General features: G+C 42.0%; 1 protein-coding gene across 1 annotated transcript in view; it reads left to right on the top strand.

The window, feature by feature from the left end:
• LOC128667074 (protein PRRC2A) overlaps positions 1-6,000 on the top strand; it is an 88,361-nt gene that overhangs the window by 5,038 nt on the left and 77,323 nt on the right. The window lies entirely within an intron of this gene.

Here is a 6,000-nt window from a genome sequence, read left to right as displayed (position 1 = left end):
AACTAATACTTAATTGAAGCAACTTTTGATTTTATTACAGCACTCAGTCTTTTTGGGTATGAGTCTATCAGCATGGCACATCTTGACTTGGCAAGATTTGCCCACTCTTCTTTGCAAAAACACTCCAAGTCTGTCAGATTGCGAGGGCATCTCCTGTGCACTGGGCTCTGGCTGGGCCATTCCAAAACTTTAATCTTTTTCTGGTGAAGCAATTCCTTTGTTGATTTGGATGTATGCTTTGGGTCATTGTCATGCTGAAAGATGAAGTTCCTCTTAATTTTCAGCTTTCTAGCAGAAGCCTGAAGGTTTTGTGCCAATATTGTCTGGTATTTGGAACTGTTCATTATTCCCTCTACCTTGACTAAGGCCCCAGTTCCAGCTGAAGAAAAACAGCCCCAAAGCATGATGCTGCCACAACCATGCTTCACTGTGGGTATGGTGTTATTCTGGTGATATGCAATGTTGTTTTTGCGCCAAACATATAATTTAGAATTATGGCCAAAAAGACGATAACACCTTTTCCCACATGCTTTTGGGAGACTTCAGATGTGTTTTTGCTAAATTTAGCTGGTCTTGGATGTTTTTCTTTGTAAGAAAAGGCTTCCGTCTTGCCGTCTTCCCAAAGCCCAAACATATGAAGAATACGGGAGATTGCTGTCACATGTACCACACAGCCAGTACTTGCCAGATATTCCTGCAGCTCCTTTAATGTTGCTGTAGGCCTCTTGGCAGCCTCCCAGACCAGTTTTCTTCTCGTCTTTTCATCAATTTTGGAGGGCCGTACAGTTCTTGGTAATGTCACTGTTTATTATTTTTCTCCACTTGATGATGACTGTCTTCACTGTGTTCCATGGTATATCTAATGCCCTGGAAATTCTTTTGTGCCCTTCTCCTGACTGATACCTTTTAACAACGAGATCCCTCTGATGCTTTAGAAGCTCTCTGCGGACCATGGCTTTTGTGTAGGAATGCGACTAAGAAAAGGTCAGGAAAGGCCTACTAGAACAGCTGAACTTTATTCAGGGTTAATCAGGGGCACTTTAAATTATGGCAGGTGTGTGGTGACTCCTATTTATCATGGTTTTGAATGTGTTTGCTTAATTCTGAACACAGCTACATCAGCTTATCACCCTTATGCAACCACATTATTTTAGTTTTTTCTTTTACAAGATACGACGAGTCCACGGATTTCATCCTTATGGGATATCGCCTCCTGGTCAACAGGAGGAGGCAAAGAGCACCACAGCAGAGCTGTTTATATATATATATATATATATATATATATATATATATATATATATATAGCTCCTCCCTTCCCTCCCACCCCAGTCATTCTCTTTGCCTGTGTTAGTGATAGGAAGAGGTATTAGTTTAGATTCTTCAATCAAGAGTTTATTATTTTTAAAATGGTACCATAGTGTGCTATTTTACTATAGGGTGTAGCCGTATTCCTTGTCAGCCTCTAGATTAGAGCTACAGGTCTCTTTAAGGCACTGGGAACTGGGGGGATTTTATTCTCTCTGTGCCTCCCATACTGTGTGCTGCCCTGCTGAATATGGTCTTAGCAGATATTATCGAAGACCCAGTTTGTTCCCACAGATTCACTGGAGGAGAAGGACCTCTTGCAGTGTGGGACCAGTCATGCTGTTACTCAGCATTGAGGTATGTGCAGTCCATTATTTTCTGTGACACTCAGTAACTCAGAAAAGACTTTTAGTTTTTCCTCTGTAAACTTGGCTCTTACGTTCACATGTCGGTGTTCTATTACACACAGTACTGAAGGGCTCCTATCATTATTTGGTCTAATTTGGGACTGACATAATGTTATAAACATGGGGTTTTATTTGTGACGGTGTACACTGTTTCTAACCCTCTTTACATTTGGGCTGATGCTGAGGATCTGGCTTGGAGTATTATACTCCGGGGTGCACTGCCCTAGAATTCTTGGTCCCGGCGGGGTTATCAATAATAGCAGACCGGGAGTTTGTTTTCAGAGGGGACTGGCTTATTTTTATTCTCGGCATTGAGTTAGGTGTGGAATCCGTCCCGGCGGCTCCATTTTGTTTTTACCCACAGTACTGAGCCGCCCGGGAGTTTCGGATTGATACGCCCACGATGCCGCGCAGTGTGCTCCTGGGAGTCGGAAAGTGTGCTTTCGGCTCCGGTGTTTGCATAGACCGCGTGGTTGGTAGAGAAACACCGGCGGTCTTAGGCACTCTGCTGGTCGGATTGACGTTGTTACCGTGTCATAGGGAGCAGGTAGGCGCCGCAGCAGAGCTGTGGCGAGGTGCTTTTTATTTTTTCAAGTGTGCAGTTACTTATCACATTTAGTTAGCTTATTGGGCATATGTAAGACACGGTTCTTTCTGTTCAAAAATTTTGCACAGAGTGCTGGGCAATAAAAAATTTTGTTTTTATTTTTTAAAGGCACAGTTATTTTGTTGGCAAGCGGTCCTATGTTGGATATTTTTCAAATTCTGTATGTGTTAAGTGCATTACATAATTGAAATACTACGACCAATGCCATTTTTTTTATCATGGAAGATCTTCATGCCAGTACCTGTTCCATGTGTTTGAATGCCAATGTGGAGCCCCTTTTACTTTTTGTCCCTCATGCACTGAGAGGGCATTACATTTTAGAGAGCAAATTTTCTTCAATAAAGGTATATCTAAGGATGTTTCTCAGACTGATGAGATTCAGAGTATGCCACAACTTTCTCCCCAAGCGTTACAGCCTTTAACGCCCGCGCAGGCGACGCAGTGTTCTTCAACTGCGTCCGCTTCATTCACCCTGCAAGATATGGCTGCAGTTATGTCATCCACTCTTTCAGAAGTTTGGTTTTTTTTTTTAGTTTTTTTTTATTAAGTTCAGAGAAATGATAACAGTAAAGCTGCAAAACGCAGAAAAATATCAATACACAGCATGTTACATGTGATAGGGTACGGACTAAACGTCTGCATATGTGAAAAGAACAGGTAACAAAATATAGTAAGTTATACAGAGATCAGCTTAAATCATATATCAAGCATTAACTCAACTATAGTGGAATAAACACTTAGAAAACGTCAGCGATCTGTCTATGTTATCAAGTCTGAGGTGTATTCTATGGCTGCTTGTAGATTCCTGTCCTCTTATATGATATATGTTGTGTAGTCTATAAGGGCTGTTGTGAAATGGAGATTCTTACAGGTGAGTGAAGGGGGTAGGGAATACAGAGGGGATAGAAGTGAGGCGGGGGAAAGAGGACACAAAAAAAAAGGGGGGGGGGGTCTGAGCGTCCGTCATGTAGGCAGCATGGAGGCGCTAGGACCCTTACGTTAAATGTTTTCCTTCCTGTACGCAAGCAGTACTTCATGTTGGTCTAGTTTGTGTGTTTGTAAGTAGTGGTATCGCTCTAATGTCAAGAGGTCGTCGACCTGACTTTTCCATTCCTGTATGGTGTTTTTTTTTTTTAGATTTCCAGTGTTTCGGGACAAGTTTTTTGGCATGATGAGTAAAAGTGTTAGTTTGCCTTGATCTACTAATTTGGGCAGAGAGCAGAACAAGAGGGTCTCTGGTGCCGCGTGGATCTGTGTGCCCAGTATTTCAGAAATTGTTTTAAAAACAGTGGACCAGAACTGCTCCCGGAGGGGGCAGGACCATCAGATGTGAAGGAGGGAGCCCTCCACATCCTCTCCAGCAGGAGTTATTCAGACCAGGGAACATTTTGCTTAATCTCATCGGGGTCAAATACCATCGGCTCAGTAATTTCATATGAACCTCTTGTACTGCCGCCGAGACCGATGAGCTCTCTGCCAGGTGTCTGCGTCAATATCTCTATGCAGATCCTTCTGCCAAGCGAGATTGTATGAGGGGAGAGAAGTGGGGGATGTTTTGACAGTTTAGATACTAAGTGGCCGGGATAGTTATGCTGGATACATAAGTTCTCAAAGGGCGTGGGCTCGCGACCGAGGTCTTTTTTGAATTTGTGATGTGTTATGTAATGCACCAGTTGGTTGTAGTGGAGCCAAGAGGAGAAGATCCCCTCATGGGCTTCTGCTAGTTGTGATTGGGTTTTCAGTTTGCCGTTATCCTAAATAAATTGGATGGTCCCCATTCTTAATTCATAGGGTTTGGAAATTTTGAAACCCAAGCTGTGGTAAGAGTGCTATATTCTCAATAGTGGGAGTGAGCAGAGCAAATTTGGAGGAGATGTGTGTGCTGGTTGCTGTCAGTTTGTCCCATTCTGAGAGAGTGTCTGCCGTGATTAGGTAGTTTTGTATGTATTTAGGCCTTTTTTGATGGGGTGTCCAAGCTAAGGTAGCCATATTGTTTGATTTAAAGATTTGTCTATCTGTATCCATTGCTTGGTATCGCTGTTATGTGCCCATTCTACTATGTGCCTAAGTGTGATCGCGAGCCTGTAGGCCCGGAGATTAGGAACTCCCATACCCCCGCTGTCTCTAGGCAGGTATAGAGTTTTTTTCGGAACTCTCGGTTTTGTGCCCGCCCAGATGTATTGCTCTATTACTTTCTGCAATTGGGATATGTAGTTGTCGTGTAGTGGGATGGGGAGGGCTTGCATCAGGTAGAGAACCCGAGGGAGGACGTTCATTTTTATAACTCTAATCCGTCCCAGCCATGATAGGGGTTTATTCTTCCAAGTAGAGAGGTTATGGGTTATTTCTTTTTTTAATGCGATATAATTATGTTTAAACAGATCTTGTGTTGAGGTAGACAGATAAATCCCTAGGTATTTCAATCTATTTTGGGCAGTGGGGAAATTGTATTTGTTTCTCAGCTCCTGTATTATTTATGTTGGGGAGTTTATATTCAGGATTTCGGATTTAGAGATGTTTAATTTGAAGTTGGAAATTTCTCCAAAGGATGCTAGATCTTTCAGTAATTCAGGGATGGAGTTTTCCGCTTCGGTAAGTGTAAACAGAATATCGTCGGCATATAATGCCTGTTTATATTCTGTATGTCCTATTCTGAGTCTCTTGATTTTGTTGTTAAGTGTATCCAGTCCACGGATCATCCATTACTTGTGGGATATATTCCCTTCCCAACAGGAAGTTGCAAGAGGATCACCCACAGCAGAGCTGCTATATAGCTCCTCCCCTCACATGTCATATGCAGTCATTCTCTTGCAACCCTCAACATAGATGGAGGTCGTGAGAGGACTGTGGTGTTTTATACTTAGTTTATTTCTTCAATCAAAAGTTTGTTATTTTTAAATGGCACCGGAGTGTGCTGTTTTTTCTCAGGCAGTATTTGGAAGAAGAATCTGCCTGCGTTTTCTATGATCTTAGCAGAAGTAACTAAGATCCACTTGCTGTTCTCACACATTCTGAGGAGTGAGGTAACTTCAGAGAGGGAATGGCGTGCAGGTTTTCCTGCAACTAAGGTATGTGCAGTAAAATATTTTTCTAAGGAATGGAATTGACTAAGAAAATGCTGCTGATACCGAAGTAATGTAAGTAAAGCCTTAAATGCAGTGAAAGCGACTGGTATCAGGCTTATTAATAGAGATATATACTCTTTAAAAAATGTGTTTTTTAACGTACATTTGGTGATAAAACTTATTGGGGCATAATTTTTCCACATGGCTGGCTTAATTTCTGCATAGAAACAGTTAACTGAGGCTTCCCACTGTTGTAATATGAGTGGGAGGGGCCTATTTTAGCGCTTTTTTGCGCAGTAAAAATTCAGACTGACTTCTTGCTTCTTCCTGCATGAGCCAGGACTTCTCTAGAGGGCTCAAAAGGCTTCAAAAGTCATATTGAGGGAGGTAATCAGTCACAGCAGAGCTGTGTTTGACTGTTTTAAAAAACGTTTTTCTCTATTGTTTATCCGTTTTGGGTATTAAGGGGTTAATCATCCATTTGCAAGTGGGTGCAATGCTCTGCTAACTTAATACATTTACTGTGAAAATTTGGTTGGTATAACTGCTTTGGTTCATTGTTATTTCAACTTGAGACAGGTTTTGTGCTTCTTAAAGGCGCAGTAGCGTTTTTTAT

The sequence above is a fragment of the Bombina bombina genome, chromosome 7 (assembly GCF_027579735.1).
Source record: "Bombina bombina isolate aBomBom1 chromosome 7, aBomBom1.pri, whole genome shotgun sequence".
In the NCBI taxonomy this organism is placed as follows: Eukaryota; Metazoa; Chordata; class Amphibia; order Anura; family Bombinatoridae; genus Bombina; species Bombina bombina.
Note: the sequence above shows the minus strand (reverse complement) of the source record. Positions and strands in the feature narration are given on the sequence as shown.